Source organism: Tenebrio molitor, chromosome 6 (assembly GCF_963966145.1).
Source record: "Tenebrio molitor chromosome 6, icTenMoli1.1, whole genome shotgun sequence".
In the NCBI taxonomy this organism is placed as follows: domain Eukaryota; kingdom Metazoa; phylum Arthropoda; class Insecta; order Coleoptera; family Tenebrionidae; genus Tenebrio; species Tenebrio molitor.
In genome coordinates, this window is record NC_091051.1 from 8094743 (window position 1) to 8111488 (window position 16746).

The following is a 16746-nucleotide window of genomic DNA, read 5'->3' on the forward strand; positions in this document are numbered from 1 at the left end:
CGGCACTCTCACAACTTATAAATAATAAAAGCTATTGCAAAATAGGATAATTGGAATTTATCGTGAAAGCGTGCTTCGCGATGTAATATGATAATGTTTGGTCGCTGCCGAAATCCCGAGCCGTATTTGGTAGCGCCGCACTGGGGGGAAATCTGGCGAAAATTAATCATTTTCGATCGCATAATTCGATTATGTATTCCAATTCATCGCGCATTACGTGAAACATTGTAACAAAAAATGTCTTGCGAGTCTTATGTTAAACGAGATAGTCTAGTCATAAATTTTGTTGCAACAAACAATTCCACAGGATTTTTATATTACAGTAAAAATTTAGCAACAAGGAAATGTTTTAGTATAATTGCAAATCGCTTTAATTGGTCTAACGCAGAATTCTCATTTCTGTGCACAGTATTTATTGCAAATTTTGTTCCAGCTTCAATTAGAAACTCTAGGTTGAAGTGTCGTAGACGCGTCTCTTCTAACAGAGATAATTTATACTTCACTGGATTGAGGAGTGAAGAAAGCTTTGATAAGGTCAAGAACATTTTTTTCGAGTCTTGTTGCATAACGGTTTTCTCCACCATGAAAATCTGTTCGTAGACGTTTTTTTTTTTTCGTTTTATAACTCCTCCGTTTTATTGCGCTGTTTTGAACTGACCAATCTACATGTTTTCAAATCAGGAAACTGATATTTTGAGAACCATCGTTTCTGTCGGTTTCTGTAGTGATTTTGCTGAATTTTTACTTCCATTGCCATAATGGTGTTTTTGATTCAGTTTTGGCATAAATCAGGAAACAAAATTCAGCTTAATGCAAGAAGTGGGGTTTTGTTAAGTTATAAAGTGCAGCAATAGTGGTTCTAATTTTTTCTTTTCTCCATTCCGTGCACCTTTTGCTTTTTTATTAAGTTTGAAACACAGAATTTAAGTAGTGGAGTTTAACAATTAAAAAAAAAACGGTAAAGTAACTTTAAAATTTAGAATTAAGTAAAAGAATAAAATTTTTATAAATCCTTCCACTAGATTGCAATTTTATCTCAGTTTACATCTTATCTATAGATAATTTATTTACAAAATGTTGGATAAATACAGACTGATTTACATAACTTTCCGACCCTGACGAATTTAAATGCAGCCAGTAATACGTTTTTCATTCATAACTTGATCCAAAAACACGAATAATTTTAACCTTTTGTATGGTTTGGACATCCCTCACAAAAGAAACTGACACTCACCATATGTCAGTATCGTGTCGACCCTTTCGTCGATTTTAATTTTAATTAAGAAAAAATATTTCAGAATTAAAAAAAAGAATAATTGTCAATAATGCCAGGAATGTCTAAATTTCATGTATCAAGTTATAACTGAATAACGTATTACTGGCTACATTTAAAATTCGAAAAGTTCGAAAAATTCAGAAAGTTATGTGAGTCTGTATATTATATTAAATAAGCGTTTGGCAAATATTTAATATATTTTTCGTACTAGGTCAATAATGTTTATTAAAATCCAGTAAAAATTGAAAGAATTAAGAAATCAAAAATTTCAAAACACGGCATGTTTTTCATTATTTTATTCACAAAATTGTACGAATATGTGTGTACACAATGTGTTTCCTAGCTTATTGTTATTTAGGTAATTTTGTTAACCGATTGAAACGATTGTTTATTCAATTTACGATAGCAAATGAGTTATTTGTTTGAAATTGACATTTTACTGCAAGCACACTGAAAGTCTTTGCACTAAAATATTTTGAAATAATGTCAATGGGAAAGCTAGCAGCGGTTTTATGATAACCGATAGCGCGATAGCGGTTTTATGATGATAACCGATAGTGGTTTTATGATAACCGATAGCGGTTTTATGATAACCGATAGCGGTTTTATGAGAACCGATAGAGTTTTAAAATATTGTGGGAGGAGTGCTGATTTTGGCAGAATTCGTGGGTATATCGCGAAAGTAATCCTTTCCTCAAAACTTCCAAGTAATATTTTCGTTATTTGCGTGCTTATAATTTAATTACGTTGTTTCCTGTCATGATGTGAAAAGATAAGGTGAACTATATAGTTTCAACCGAGTAAGGAAAAACTTAGCTTTTACGTGGGTATCCCACAATTACCTACATTATTTTTATTATAGCGACGTACTTGTGGTATATTAATATCAGGACATCACATACATTATGCGGTTTTTAAAATGAATTTTAAAATGAAACAAATTATGGAATTGTAATTTTTATTCAAAATAAACAGCGTGTCCCAAAAGTACCGCCTTTCTTTGAAGGTACGTCATTTAGGGATGTGGTAGAATGCTGGAAAAATATTTTTAAAAAATCCTGACCCGCTATTTAGGAAATATACGTAATTTTAAAATATAAAAAAGGCAACGCTGTAACTTGAGAATTACCTCTACTTAGAAATACGTAATATCATTGTATTATTGAATACGTAGGTAATTATTTTGATGAGCTTGAGAGGTAACACAACAATCAAACACTTCAACAATAACAGATTTTTAAAAAATAAATGTTCAAAATTTTGCCCATTTGCGTCTAAACATGCGTTGGCTCTTTTAACGATGTTGCCGTGAACGCGCTCAAGCATACAGGAATGATTGTAGCAGCAGATATTGAATGTTTTAAAGTATTTTTCAGTATTCCAAAACACTTCTAGATGACGCACCTTGAAGGAAAGGCGGTACTTTTGGGACATCCCCTGTATAAATTCCATTATTATTTACTTCTTTCCATTTTCATTTTGAATACCCTCACGAAAAAAGTCTTAGTTCTGAAACACATCGTTCCCACATCATTCTTTCTATTAAAAACCCTTTCTCACAAATATCGTTTTGGAGACTGTAAAACATGATAATCTGTTGGTGCAAGGTTTGGAAAATATGGCGGATAGGCGATAATTTCCGATTTAAACTGCCTCAATTTTTGCAGTAACTGACGTCTTTGCTATTGAAGATGGTGTCTCGTTGCAAATAACCCATGGTTTTCGATGGTTAATATTGTCCCATAAATTGCCATAATTCGTTGCTGCTGTAGCGTTGTTGGCTCGACGAATCTCCCAAAGTAAAACATTCTATTCAAATATTAAGAAAACTGCACACTTTTTAGCAATATCTGCTATTTGTTTTCCACACAATACAATAATAACCATAATAATTCTGACCAATATTGTATGTATAGTCCTACAGAAACTCTAGTGGAATTTGGATGTAAATCTATGTTTGTCACTTAGAAAATAGAATTTTATGCTGCAGCAATAATCCTACTGATAAATGCTAATGAGGGTTGTCAGTTTGGGGTTCGCAATGTTAGCTTCAGGCAGGGATGTTACAGGTAGTGGTAGTTGTATGTGTGACAACGGTTATTACTTGATAATAAAATCTTATTCTTCGGTTGTTGTTGGTAAATTTACAACCAAAGCCGAATTCCACTAGAGTTTCTGTAGGACTATAACACATTGAACAACAACCAAAATATTTCCTGGACGCAATATAATTGCAAAAAATAATTATTAGCTATAGTCTTGAAGGTATCGCGTGTTCATTTAAATTTCCGGCCAAAGTTGGCGTTGGAGAGTCGATTGTGAACGCACCACTCATGTAAAAACATAAACAATGCAAAAACTGAGGTAAGATTTTTAAACAGCTGGAGCGCGTTCATAAAACATGGGCGAAGGTAGAGTGTGGGAAATATCACGTGACTGCAGTGTCACTCCGGCATTATGAACGGAATCGGGTAAACGCGAGTTTTTTGTTTTTGTAAATGTCAACATTGTCAACTCACATTTAATTGTCATCTATTTAACCACCTGCTTAAATGAAGAACAAGAGATTAAAAATGCAATTTGACGAAAGAAATAGAAAATTAATTATTTCTGGGGCATTTGTTTTGCAAAAAAACATTTTTCCCCTGTAAATTTGTTATCACCGGATTCAATACAGGAAGGGGAAGAAAAGAATATAAGTGTGGTTAGACAAGGGATACCTTTAAGAATTGTTGGATAATGTTGAACGGAGTGTACCGGGGTTAACCAACAATTTCAAATGCATTTCAGAGTCAGCCGTTCCAGTTTCGAAAATTTTGTCCCCTTTACTGAAAACATAGGTAATTAAAAAATGTATAAAAACACCTTAGAACATATTTTTTTCACACACCCGCCGCTTCACTGCCGCCAGATATTTGACAGACGTCAAATTTGACGTATGGGTAATTTCTCCCGCACCGCTAGACATCGGTAACATGGGCACACTCCTTGTGTCACTCTAAACATTTGTGAACGATCTGGGGTAGCGTGATTATTCCCCCAATTTTAATTTGTGAACGGCGTTTGGGTGACCCACGAGTAACCTTTATACCTACCCAGAGTATTTATGAACGCGCTCCTGATGCGTTCACAATACACTCTTCAACTTTGACCGGAAATTTAAATGAACACCCGATACAATGTACGAGTGTCCCAAAATTGGCGAGGATGTTTAAATGTTCAAGAAAAAAATATGGGAAAAGATTTTCAGACAAAAAATCAATTATTTTATTATTATTATTAACGGTAATACAATGTAAACAAAGATATACTCGTACATCATTCATTACCTTGCAATGTTACCGTAGTGGATTTAAAATATTTTTTTTGATTTCCAAAGCTTCTAAATTCTCTATTATGCAGGATATTGGTAGTGATTGATCTTGTACTTTATGATAATATGTACGATTAGAGATAGCTGTCATGACAATTTAATACATATATTTCGAAATAATTGACCTGTCGAGTGCCACTTTCAAAGACCGCCAAATCAGCGCAAATAAGTCCAATAGAATTTTTTTAACATTTTTCTGACGTTTACGGTAATCTCTTCTACACTTTTGGGACAACCTGTATGTTACAATCACAATCAGTACAGTTTTGTTCTTTGTATTGGCAAGATTGCAACAATGTATCTGTTACATTAAAAAAGAAAAACAATTACTCCTCCCTGTAGTGAAAAATGTTTAAAATAATCTTTTTTTGTTCGACACTGTCAGAATTTGAGAATTGTCTTTTGTGTGAACGGATTTTGATAAATGTCACATCTTGTCAAAACGAAACGTAAAGGTAATTTTAAAGATTTTAGGTGATTTGGAACTTTTAAGGGGCTCGTCGAACCAAAAAATGTTGTATTCTCGTTCGTGTGTAAATTGGGCTTTTTTTGGCATGACAATACAAATTTGTAACATTTCTGAGTCTTTTGTTCCCGCCATCAAATTTGAAAATATCTCTACCTAGAATTGAGTTCGCTTAACACAAACCCATATTGAGTGCGCTCAACACAAACCCATATTGAGTTAATCTTTAAACAAAGCCCTTCATGTTTGCGAGAATTGCTCAGATGATGGTGGAACATAAATTAATGGAAATTAGTCAGACTAAGAGACTATTTATTTAAGAATTTCTAAAAAATATGTCATAGTTTTTACAAATGTTGTTTAATCCTAGGATTAGAAATTTAATTCTTTTATATTTATCAGCAATTAGTGTATTTGTAGGTATAATGAATAATTTTTTCCTTATATTACGAGGTGGTTTATTTTTATTTTTGGCAAGTGAGTGAGTAGAAAACAAATGTAATAGTAGTTTATTTTTCCTCACAAGTGGGCCATTATTAAACGCGAGTGAAACGAGCGTTTTAAAGGCCCACGAGTGCCAAAAAAGGCACAATTTACACACGAACGAGTTGAATACAACATTTTTTTGTTCGACGAGCCCCTTAAAGGATCCAAATCGCTTAAAATCTTTTAAATTAGCTTGACGCTTCGTTTTGACAAGTTTTGACATTTATCAAAAACCGTTCATACAGGATAAAATTCTCAAATTCTGATAGGGTCGAACAAAAAAGAATTTTATTTCTTAACTTATTCTCCTTCGACCTTAATGTCTGGTGTCTTTTTAAATTTCACCCACCTACTCTTACTACAAAAATCTTACACATCACTGCTTCCTAATTCTCATTTATCATTTGGGACTCGAGGAATTAATAGGAGTACACATTTTGCAATTGAATTCTTTTTAAATTACTCTCGTAGACCACTAATTTTTCGCAAAAAAAATGTTATTATTTCTTATCTTCCAATTGTTATTATTGGGGTAAAAGTACCAACGTAAGATTATGTGTATTAAAAAAAAAAATAAAAAAACGATTGAATCGTGTGTTTAAATTTTAGTAAGTTAAAAGAAAAAGACTAAAACGACGTTGAAACCAAAATATTTGTTGTACAAATATATTTTGTCTGATTTTAATTTCTTGATTAAATCATTTAATAGATAATAAAATAAAGACATTTATTTTTGTACAACATCTCTTTTTTTGGCATGAGTGGGTCTGTTTAAAACTCGAGTGAAACGAGAGTTTTAAAGGTCTACGAGTGCTAAAAAAAAGCCCAAATTACACAAGAACGAATTGAATACAACGTTTTTTTGTTCGACGAGCTCCCCAAAGGCTTCAAATCGCTGAAAATCTTTAAAATTAGCTTGACGTTTCGTTCTGACAAGTTGTCAAATTTATCAAAATCCGTTCACACAGGAGAAAATTGTCAAATTCTGACAGTGTCGATCAAAAAACAAATTTCATTCTCTCAGTTTATCACTTTTTCACTTGTGATTTACGTTAAAAATCTACTGTTGTAAAAATTTCTTAGAGACCGACTTGTTCTATTTAAATCTGTTCCAAAATCCGCTTCAGTACTTGATCTATCGCTACTAATCCTCAGTTAGTTTTTTTTTGGGAGTAAATTATTCCGGGGCCCGGCGTAAGTGTGTTTTAAAAATTAACTATGCATTAGCCGCTCTTAAGTGTAATTAATAATACGAAATACTCGTCTGACTTATCGTATGTCACAACGTTTAGATTTTTATCTGTATGCATATCGATTGGACTTATCCAAGAATTTATCAGACGATCAACGTCAATCAAGCTGGATAGTTTCTGACCCGAGAATAATTATTGCATCCACGAATTTAAATAAATTTACTCGAGAGAAAGGTGTTTTTTCTCTTCGTAACAGGTACTAGTTCAATTTTAACGATTTACGTGACAGAATGGAGATGTCGCTATAATTCAATTAATAAAGTCAATGTTCCAATAATCGGCGGTTCAGAACCAGATTATTGCATTTCATATTGGCTCTAATTAGTCGCGCTGACTTTGGAATGGCGTCCTATAAATGTGCCTGGTATTTGTTAAATATCTCCAATACTAATCTGTTTAGCGTTGACAAGTGTAATTAATGTACAACCTATCTTAAGTACTCGGCGACGTTCATTGAAATTATTTCACTCCAAGTGATTCGTTCAGGTTTGTTAATTACGAACGTGTTAGAAGGGCGTTAATTGTAAATTAAACCGACTTCGGTTCATTTTAACTAGATGTGGGTCGATTCAGTCGTAATGATTTGACTGAAATCAAATCTGATGCATAATACACTTTCCACAAGCAATTTCCCAAGTACTTTGTTGTAACAATACAGATGTTTGGTTACAAAAACACTCGCACAACGTTTCCAATATTTTATTGTATCTACTGATTAGACACAGACTAAAAGTAATTAAAGCATTTTTTGAGAAAATTCGTCGAGATTCACTTGTGCCCTCTTGAGGAATGATAAGCAGAGTTGTTCGAATTCATTTGATTTGAACGGTTGTCGTAATCCTTTTGGGAATAACTGGATTTTGACGAACCTGGAAAGAAATTTTTTTTAAAAACTTGTGACATGTTGTTTACTATTTTCTATTTGAAAACCACGAAAAATAAATGATTTTTTGTGTTATTTGGTATTTACATACATAGCGGCCATCATATAAAAGTTCTTACGATATATTTTATCCAATAAGACGAGGGGTGACAAAGACGACTATATGTTTATCTTATGGAAAAGTAAATTGTATTAACTGTTATCATTCGTGACTTATCAGCTATTGACTTGCCTATTGCGATATGTTTATTTTTAGTGTTCCTTCGGTAATTAATTTTCCTTAAAATTATTTTAACTTCAAAGTTTGGTCAACTGGGAAATTTAAAACGTAAATATCGAGCAACACAAGACAAGACAAGACAAGACAAAAATAAAAAATATCGCTTTAGGGGTGACATTTTAATCCCGATGTATTTTTCAATAAAAAAAAATTAATAATTTACTTAGTGTAAAAATATCAGCAAATGTTGTGTTAGCTCTGTATTTTGAAGAACAATCAATACAGGGTGTTTGAAAATTGCTAGTACAAAAAAAAAACTGTGGCATCTGGAAGCCCTAAGAAATCCAAGAAACCAATTTTTAATTTTTTAAAACAAAATGGATAAAGTAACCCTATCCCTGCATATTCTACGCCTCAGGCGGGGCAATATTTTTTAAACCTTGGTAACCAAGCGTGATAACGAAGGACTATACAACAATATGAAAAATTTCTATTTTTTTGCAAGATCTTGGCAACCACAGATTGACAGTTTAAGAACATCAAATTTTTTATTTCATTATTGCTAAACAACGTGAAGTATCTTTTTAAAATACCTTAACTCAGTGCCGCACTAACAATTTTAACCCAATTTTTAGTCATTTTTATCTCGAAAACTAGAGGATTTTTATTAGAATTTTTTTTTGCCGATGACTTCAACTCACCATCACCAATTACCAGTTTTTTTTTGTACTAGCAATTTTCAAACAGCCTGTATATTGAAATAATCGTATATGATTTAATTAAATTAATTAAAGGTCTTACCAGAATTTGAGCCCCTGCTGCTATGATAAGCTGAATTGTTTGGATTCATTTGATTTGAACGATTATCTCTTCCACTTTTATCCATTTTAGTGGGATGGGTGCGAACTAATTTTTATACAAGCACTAACACCGAAACTTTCCGTGTACTGACTTCTTGCGAACTGTGCCTACTCGTTGCTGCTTTATATACCCAGCACGAATTTCTTTTCTGTAAAAAGGGGATTCCCTGAGAAGTCGCCAGGATTCGGAATTTTTATTCTGGAATATATATTTTTGTTTCTAATTCAAATATAAGATATAAGAGTATTTACAGTTTGTGTTACATCAAGTGGAAAATAAAAAAAAAACCTGCACAGAAAAAGAGAATTTCATTAATTTAAACGGATCATAAAGAAGTCCGAATTATTTAATTATTATTTAATATTAATTCCTTAAGTATTAAAAGAATTTTAATAGATAGGTATTTGATAAATATAGAGTGAAAGAGGAAAATGTGCGTTAAGGAAAATTATATTAATAGAGACACGTCACTGTCACAGGGAAATGTTACTAACGTTTATCATCATATAAGTTTTCCATTTTTACCACAAATTCGACCACAAGTGAGAAAATAATTTACCATAAAATAAATATAAGAAATATATACATAAATATAGAGTGAAAGAGGAAAATGTGCGTTGAGGAAAATTATATTAATAGACACGTAACTGTCACAGGGAAATGTTACTAACGTTTATCATCATATAAACTTACCATTTTTACCACAAATTCGATCACAAGCGAGAAAATAATTTACCATTGCATTACATATTTTTAAACAGTAGAATTTTAGTTGTCAGAGAGAAATTAAACAAATAAATTTTCTGTTTTTGTTATTATTTGGGGACACTGTTCTGCTCAGTGTTAACATAAAATACTCCTATTATATTTATCGCATTGCATATAGAGTGTACCATATAATTATGGTCTCACATTTCAAAATGAGTTTCTCTGCAAAAAATAATCTGTATCCTGATTTTTTTTTAATCCTAGAAAATTATTCCAGTTCAGGATGATTTTAGGATTTTACGATGGGTTTTATATGTGATTTTGCTAAGGGTTGAATTATACGAGACATTTTTAAATTTCCACTATTTGTGTTTTTTTTTTGTAAAACTATCCTATTTAAAATATTTAGAAATTAAACGATGACTAATGATAAATTAATAAAGCAACAATTAGGCAACTGTGAATATGTGTAAAGTTGATTCCTCACAATTCGTACTGTCTATAAAATAGAAATATATAATGTAAAATATGTATCTAAATAAAAAATACATAAGACTGCGTTAATTATCCAAATCCCACAGTCTTGAATTATTGTTTATTTTGAATGAATTTGTGTCGTGTTTGTAGGACCGCAAAAGAATTTATAACAACCACAGAGCATATCATTTCCACCTAAAATTGGAGTCGCCCCTTTTGGCAGCCAGGTCTTCAATGATTAGAAACAAAATATCTGTCTCATCTTTAACAGGAACACCAGTTTTTATAAAACCTATGAAACTTATTTACGAGCTAGAATTACAGGATCCTGTATTCAAGTCGACTGCAACATACATTGCAGGAATAATGTTTTTGGATATGTTATATTTGACATGAAATATTTGGTTATTTGACAAGAAATATCATCAACCAGCATTGAATTAAAAATTAATTAAGTCTCATTTTTGTACGCTAAAATTCAACACGATATCCGATTACCAATTTTTATCTACGTTTTTAATATGTAATAATAGAGACTAAATTTTTAAAATAATTTTCCTCATTATATCATTGGTATGTTTTTAATATAAAATTCGTTCTAATTTGATAAGTTACATAAACATTAGTCATAATAGTTGGTATCATATGTAAATATACAGCTTTAGGGGAATTACCTTTCTTCCTACCTTACTTCCTACTCTTGTGTACAGTAACATGATAGTTCACCTTAATGCCTTACCCTAAACAATTAATGTGGATAATTAAGTCAATGTTTAATAGAGAAATTTTGGTATAATTTATTTTTTATGACAAATGAGAAGATAATAATTTACTCATAATAGTTATTAAATAATACAGTAAGTACTGTAGTTTCAATTTGGTTATAGGTAAAATTTTATTGGATATTATGGGCGATTAACGGGCACAATGGTTGGGTTTGAAAAGGTTGGGAAGCGGCGCGTGCCATTTGCCGTACAATGCAAATATACCAAATGTACAATACAACCCTGCTTAAAATATTACCTGCTAGTGGTAAACTAGGATTTATAAGCCCCGCAAGATCTTTAACTTAAAGTACCATAAAATTTTACGACCTACAACCAAATTGAAACTACAGTATGTTGATTAATCTACATACAACGTGTAACAGAAATAAGTACATTAATTTTAGCCGGTAACAGAACTCGTCATGATGAACAATTTTTCTATGTACCACTTTTTCGAAATCGGCAATTTTTTTTAACATTTTCCCCCCCATAAATTAACGAGCCGTTCAGCCGTTTACGTAAACCTTCTAAGCACAGCGACCAGGTAGCGTGGTCTTCAGTGGCGGGTAGCGAAATTCGTGAAAAATTTTAAACAATTTTAACTCATTAACAAGAACGTTTACAAAAAAATTTTATTTAGAAAAGTTGTTGTTCTTGATGAGTTTTATTACCAGTTAAAATTAATGTACTTATTTCTGTTACACGTTGTATAAATCAGTGTAACTACATTACGTATAAGTATGTATTTTTTAAAATTTGTTTGCACATCCAAAATATAAAATACACCTTAACAAACTAGACTGAATTACCTGATTAGATAACGTTTAAATGCATATTCAAGGAGAAGTTTTGATTTCGTAGATAAACAGGATTGTAATTTTATAAGTTTTAATTTACCTACTTCAAATAAATTTATTAACCTTAATGGATATGAAACATATAACGTGAAAACCTTTCAGTAATGCTTTGTAACGGTTTTGCTTTTTCGTTCATTATGAACACGTAGGTAATTAGTGCAACAAAAATAACACATAATTTTTAGAGTTTCTGTGACTGAAATTTTCGGTAAAGTATTCAAATGAAAAAATTACGTAATAAGCTCAGTAAGCATATTTTTTTCAATTCTTCATGCTTCTACCTGTATCCTGTATGTACATTAGAAACATGTATTCAACTTAAAAATAAGTAAGAGGTAACAACAGAAAATCCAGACAAATTTGACATTCAGTTTATAAGATGCTGTAAGATACTTTGACAATTTAATTTTATTTCAATGAAAGATATTTTTAACCACCAGTAAAATATTTTGAATGTTAAAATAGTAACAAAGGGAAAGAGAAGGCATGGTACACTTTCCGATTACTTCAAAATAGACGTAATAATCCGTGGTAGAATACTTTTACAAAAGGAGGGTTTGTTATAAACAAATCCAAGAAAATAGCTGCGGCATAAGATGTTATCACGCATGGACTCAAGAAGGCCGTGAACACAGGACTAGGGGCACCGGACGTCGTAGGATGAGAACAGAGCTTGATTCTCTGATCTTGATCAATAAAGGGGTGTTTACCTTTCTTTGTCACTTAGTATAATTAGCAGGAGACATAATTCTCTATCATTTTGTAGAAAGATAGGTTTTTTGCTTTTTGTTTTATTTTTTTATGCTTTTATATTTAAGAAAGCCTGGCAATTTCAAAATACCTGTAACACTAGTCAACAAATGTTAACTTTGAATTTGCTTCTTCGAGGGAAGTACTGATTCTAACCCTACTTTGAATTGATTGACGTCGTCATTAAGTATTGTAGGTTGTAGGGAATGATTGTAAGTAAGCACGTAGTGAATATTTATTTAATGCAAAGTCCCAATCAAAATTAACTTTTATCAAAAGAAGAGGACATTTGGAAAAGGAAAATAGGAGTACAAAATAAATTTTTAAACTGTCAGCTAGAATAGTGTCAAAAAATGACAATAAAGCTTGAACTACATCCAATTTTTCAAAACTGACAGAAATTTGATGTCCCACTTTTTATGCTACCAATAGTACAAATTTTATTCCTAATCTTCATTAGTTCTAGTGTAGAATTTACACAGTACTTATGTATTATATTTTTTAGCAACTGACTTAATAAAGAACTTTCAGAATATGGTTTTGCCTTGTGTGCAAGGGAGGTAAAGTTTGTCCAGCGAGAGATTGGTTGACATAAAAAGCACTGAATTCTACGTAGAGGAAGTATAGTATGATCAAAAAGTCTTTGGATCAAAGTAGTCGTGGAATTAACAAGCTATCTAGGAAATTATTTATTTCAATGATTTTTGACATTTATTTGACAACTTTCAAGTTAGCAGGTTATAATTCAAAATGTTTCAAAGAGAACATACAATTTTGATTATTAAATCATACTACAGTAATAGAAATCGTGGTGAAAATGGTGATTGGATTTATTCGCCTCGTTTATGTTTAAACGAGTTCCGTGAGAGATTAGCACTATTTTGAACTACGAGTACACATAAAAACTACGGACAGTAGAAGTAAATAATTCTATAGATGGTTTTTACATTTAATGTCTACCGCGATCCAAAGACTTTTTGATCATACGATAGTACTATGGCGGACAATAAATTTAGGCCGGCCTGTCATTGAGTTGACATCAAAATGTGAACTGACATTATGTTCAACTAACCCCATTTTCGATTTTTGTCATTCTTGTCATCGTGACAGCGATAATCAAAATTAAAATTGGGAAAAGAAGCGTGCACCAGAGAGAAGAGCTTCTACAAATCATTTGTGCTAGTGCGTCATGATCCGTAACTTACGAAAAAGGCGAAGGAAACGCCAAACAGCTTGAAACCCTTCAGTCTGACAAACTGACACATCAGTCATAATGACAGTAAATGGTCGCTAGCATTGACTTTTTTGAAATGTCAGAAATTTGCCGGCCTAAATTTATTGTCCGCCATAGTACTATGGCGGCCAACAAATTTTGGCCGTCACTTTCTTGACATTCAAGTAAAGTGTAAATAAACCTTTAGGAATCGTAACCCCACTTTCGATTCTTGTCATTTTGACAATCAATTTAAACTGTTTGAAGCTCAGATATTCCAAAAATCCGACCTGAATGAACAAAATTAACCTGAGGGAAACGTTCTGTGTAGTAGAAATGACAAAATAATTTTGAGTTTTGAAATTTACCACCCAAAAAATAACGTTCATAATCAAGACGGTAATCATGACAATAAAGTACGGATTACAATTATTTTTTTTTGAATTGACACAATGACGGCCAAAATACTTTGGTCGTCACTTTTTGACACTTCAAATGTAAATCAAGTATTAATGTCAATATACATGACACTTTCAAATTATTGTTGTCAAAAATATGGCACCTTCAGTTTTTGATAAATATAGAATCGTCTTACTTGCTTCTGAAGGTTGTCTAAACCGCTACCATGTTGATCTTTTGCTTTTGAACCCTGCCTCCGCGGCTGGGATTTACCCCACCCGTATGACACTGACACATTAAAATAATTTTGACACTAGTAAAAAATAAGGTTAAACTTCCTAAAGTTTGCTTTACAATTGAATGTCATTTATGTCACGTTGACGACCAAAGTATTTTGGCCGCGATAGTACTATTGGGGACAAATTACTTTGGTCGTCAAAGTCAGTTGACTGACATAAAGTTGTAAAGCAAGCATTAGGACGGTTAACCTTATTTTTTACTACTGTCAACCACTGTCACTGTCAAACTTTCATTGCAAAATGTTAAATACCGAAAAATGGACAACTGAAGGAGATATTCCAAGGAGGAAAAATTGAAAAGGTTTCCACAAGGCAATTTGGCCCATGGACAACCCCCAGAATCAAGCGAGATGATTCTAAATTTTTTAATGGTGGATGGTGCCATATTTTTGACAAGAGAAAAGTCAATAATTTGAAATTGTCATCACTATTGACTTGACGTTAATGCTTGGTTTACATTAATTTGTTTTGAAGTGACAGAAAAATGACAACCAAAGTATTTTGTCCCCAATAGTACCTAGCTCACGTAAAATTTGAAATATATCCTTCGACCAGTAACATTTTTTGCCCTGAAATTATGCTCTAATTAATGTATTCTGGTGCATTTTGTAGTGTTGAGTTAATTTAATACAATTTAAAATCTGCCAATCTCTTGCTGGACAAAGTATAACATAATTTTTCTAGGTTCAAATAAAGGAATGTTTTGATATTTTAAAGACAGAAGTGGTTGTCTTTTCTAATGGAATACACAATATAGTGTAACGATAAAATCTTATTTATACCAAACGGAAAGTACTGATTCTGTGTGGTACTTGGCGGGATCCAATTTGGGGATGCCGTTGGCCACTTTGTTAGGTTTGGTTTAGTGGACTGTATTTTGGATTTGAATGAAAACTATAGCTTTTAACACACTGCTATATTAATTTTAACCTATAACAACTTACACTATTGCAAACAACATTTAAAACGAATATCTGTGAAGTAAATCGAGTAACTTGTGCAAAACAAAATGGCAAAGAGGCCGAGGCCTGGGTTGCGGTGCTATTTATATTGTCGAGGGCGCATTTTGCATAGGCGACTTCGAGAAACTGTAGGGTGATGTGGACATCTGATAAGGGTAGTTACAGTTGCTCGAAACCGCCAAGATTCAAACGAGACGCTACAGATTGTGAGTGTACTTTTTAAAAGTATAACTATACTCAAAATATTGTAAGAAGTCCCACGGCAAAAATATATAGTAATGAACATTTATGGTAACAACTTAAAAAATTTAAAGTAAACTCGGTACAGGTTGCAAAGACACACTTGTCATTTGCAACAGCATTTTTTTCATATTTCTGAACCAAATAAAAGCACAAAGGGACCAGAAAATCATAGTTTGGGTTGAATATTTTCCATATAACTACAGTTTTAAAGTAATCTCAAATGACTAATGCCATAAAAGTGCTGTTGCAAATGACAAGTGTGTCTTTGCAACCTGTACCGAGTTTAGGAACATTCAAAACTACTTTATTTGACATCCACTTTCCATTTCTGTTGCAAATAGAAACTTTTATTAGCTCAAAATTTTTATTCTTAATGCATTAGCATTAGCTAATGCTCATGCATTAGCACCACTGTCACGTTTGATATGGGACTTCTTATATTATTTAGAGTATAATAATTTTTTGCTATTATCACTATCAGTCACCTATTAACCTAAGTTATCTTACTGCGTTTAGAAAACATTTCCTAACTCCCGGTAACCATAAACTGTTTCTTTTTCCCTTATTCTGACAGCAGTCAGGATTTTTTACTATCATTTTTATAATTGTTATGATATCGCCTCGAATTATTTTATTTTTTTTTACCTACTATTCATTTGTCGTTGTGCTGATCATTATTATCAAAAGAAGAATTTAAATCAACGTAAACTTAGATGAAATGCTGCAAATACAAATCGCAAAGATTTGTTGTCAAGTGCAACATGGTATTTGATGAAATTTTTTTCTTGTAGAAAACGCTTGTCAGTAATGTTCTTTGTCGAATTGTACCTCACCTTGACCTTTTCCTTTTACTAAAATATATAAAATTAAACACTAGTTTAGAAGGACCGTTTAAATTATTGTCTTGTTGACCCTAAAAACATGTAGGGGAAATTAATAAACAAGTTAGTCAATACGATACATTCGGTTTTTGGACATGCAGTTTATAGACGTCGTTTTAATTAATTGTCAGTTTCTTATTCTTAGTACATAGATTGTATTTGATTTTTGTTATTTATTTACCATTGCAGTACTTACTGTAAAGTCGTCATTTACGGAAAAAAGCTTTTACTAAATATTAATTGATAATTACCTAGTAATGACCTTAGACTAAAGAGCAAAAATCATTACATAACCAACACTGACCAAATCCACGTTTATCTGTTGCACACGTATGACATAAACTAAATATTAAGCATGCTCATATAGGTTAA

General features: G+C 32.1%; 1 long non-coding RNA gene across 3 annotated transcripts; it reads right to left on the reverse strand.

Annotated features, from left to right (window-relative positions):
- Positions 1-7537: 7537 nt before the first annotated feature.
- Positions 7538-16744, reverse strand: LOC138132422 (uncharacterized). Of its 3 annotated transcripts, XR_011160074.1 has the most exons (4): positions 16626-16695; positions 9070-9106; positions 8759-9016; positions 7538-7723 (listed from the first exon to the last, which is right to left on the reverse strand). It is a non-coding gene; the product is annotated as an uncharacterized lncRNA (long non-coding RNA). The 3 variants fall into 3 exon arrangements; XR_011160073.1 differs by lacking the exon at positions 9070-9106 and having other exon boundaries at positions 16626-16744; XR_011160075.1 differs by lacking the exon at positions 9070-9106 and having other exon boundaries at positions 8759-8966; positions 16626-16641.
- Positions 16745-16746: the final 2 nt, after the last annotated feature.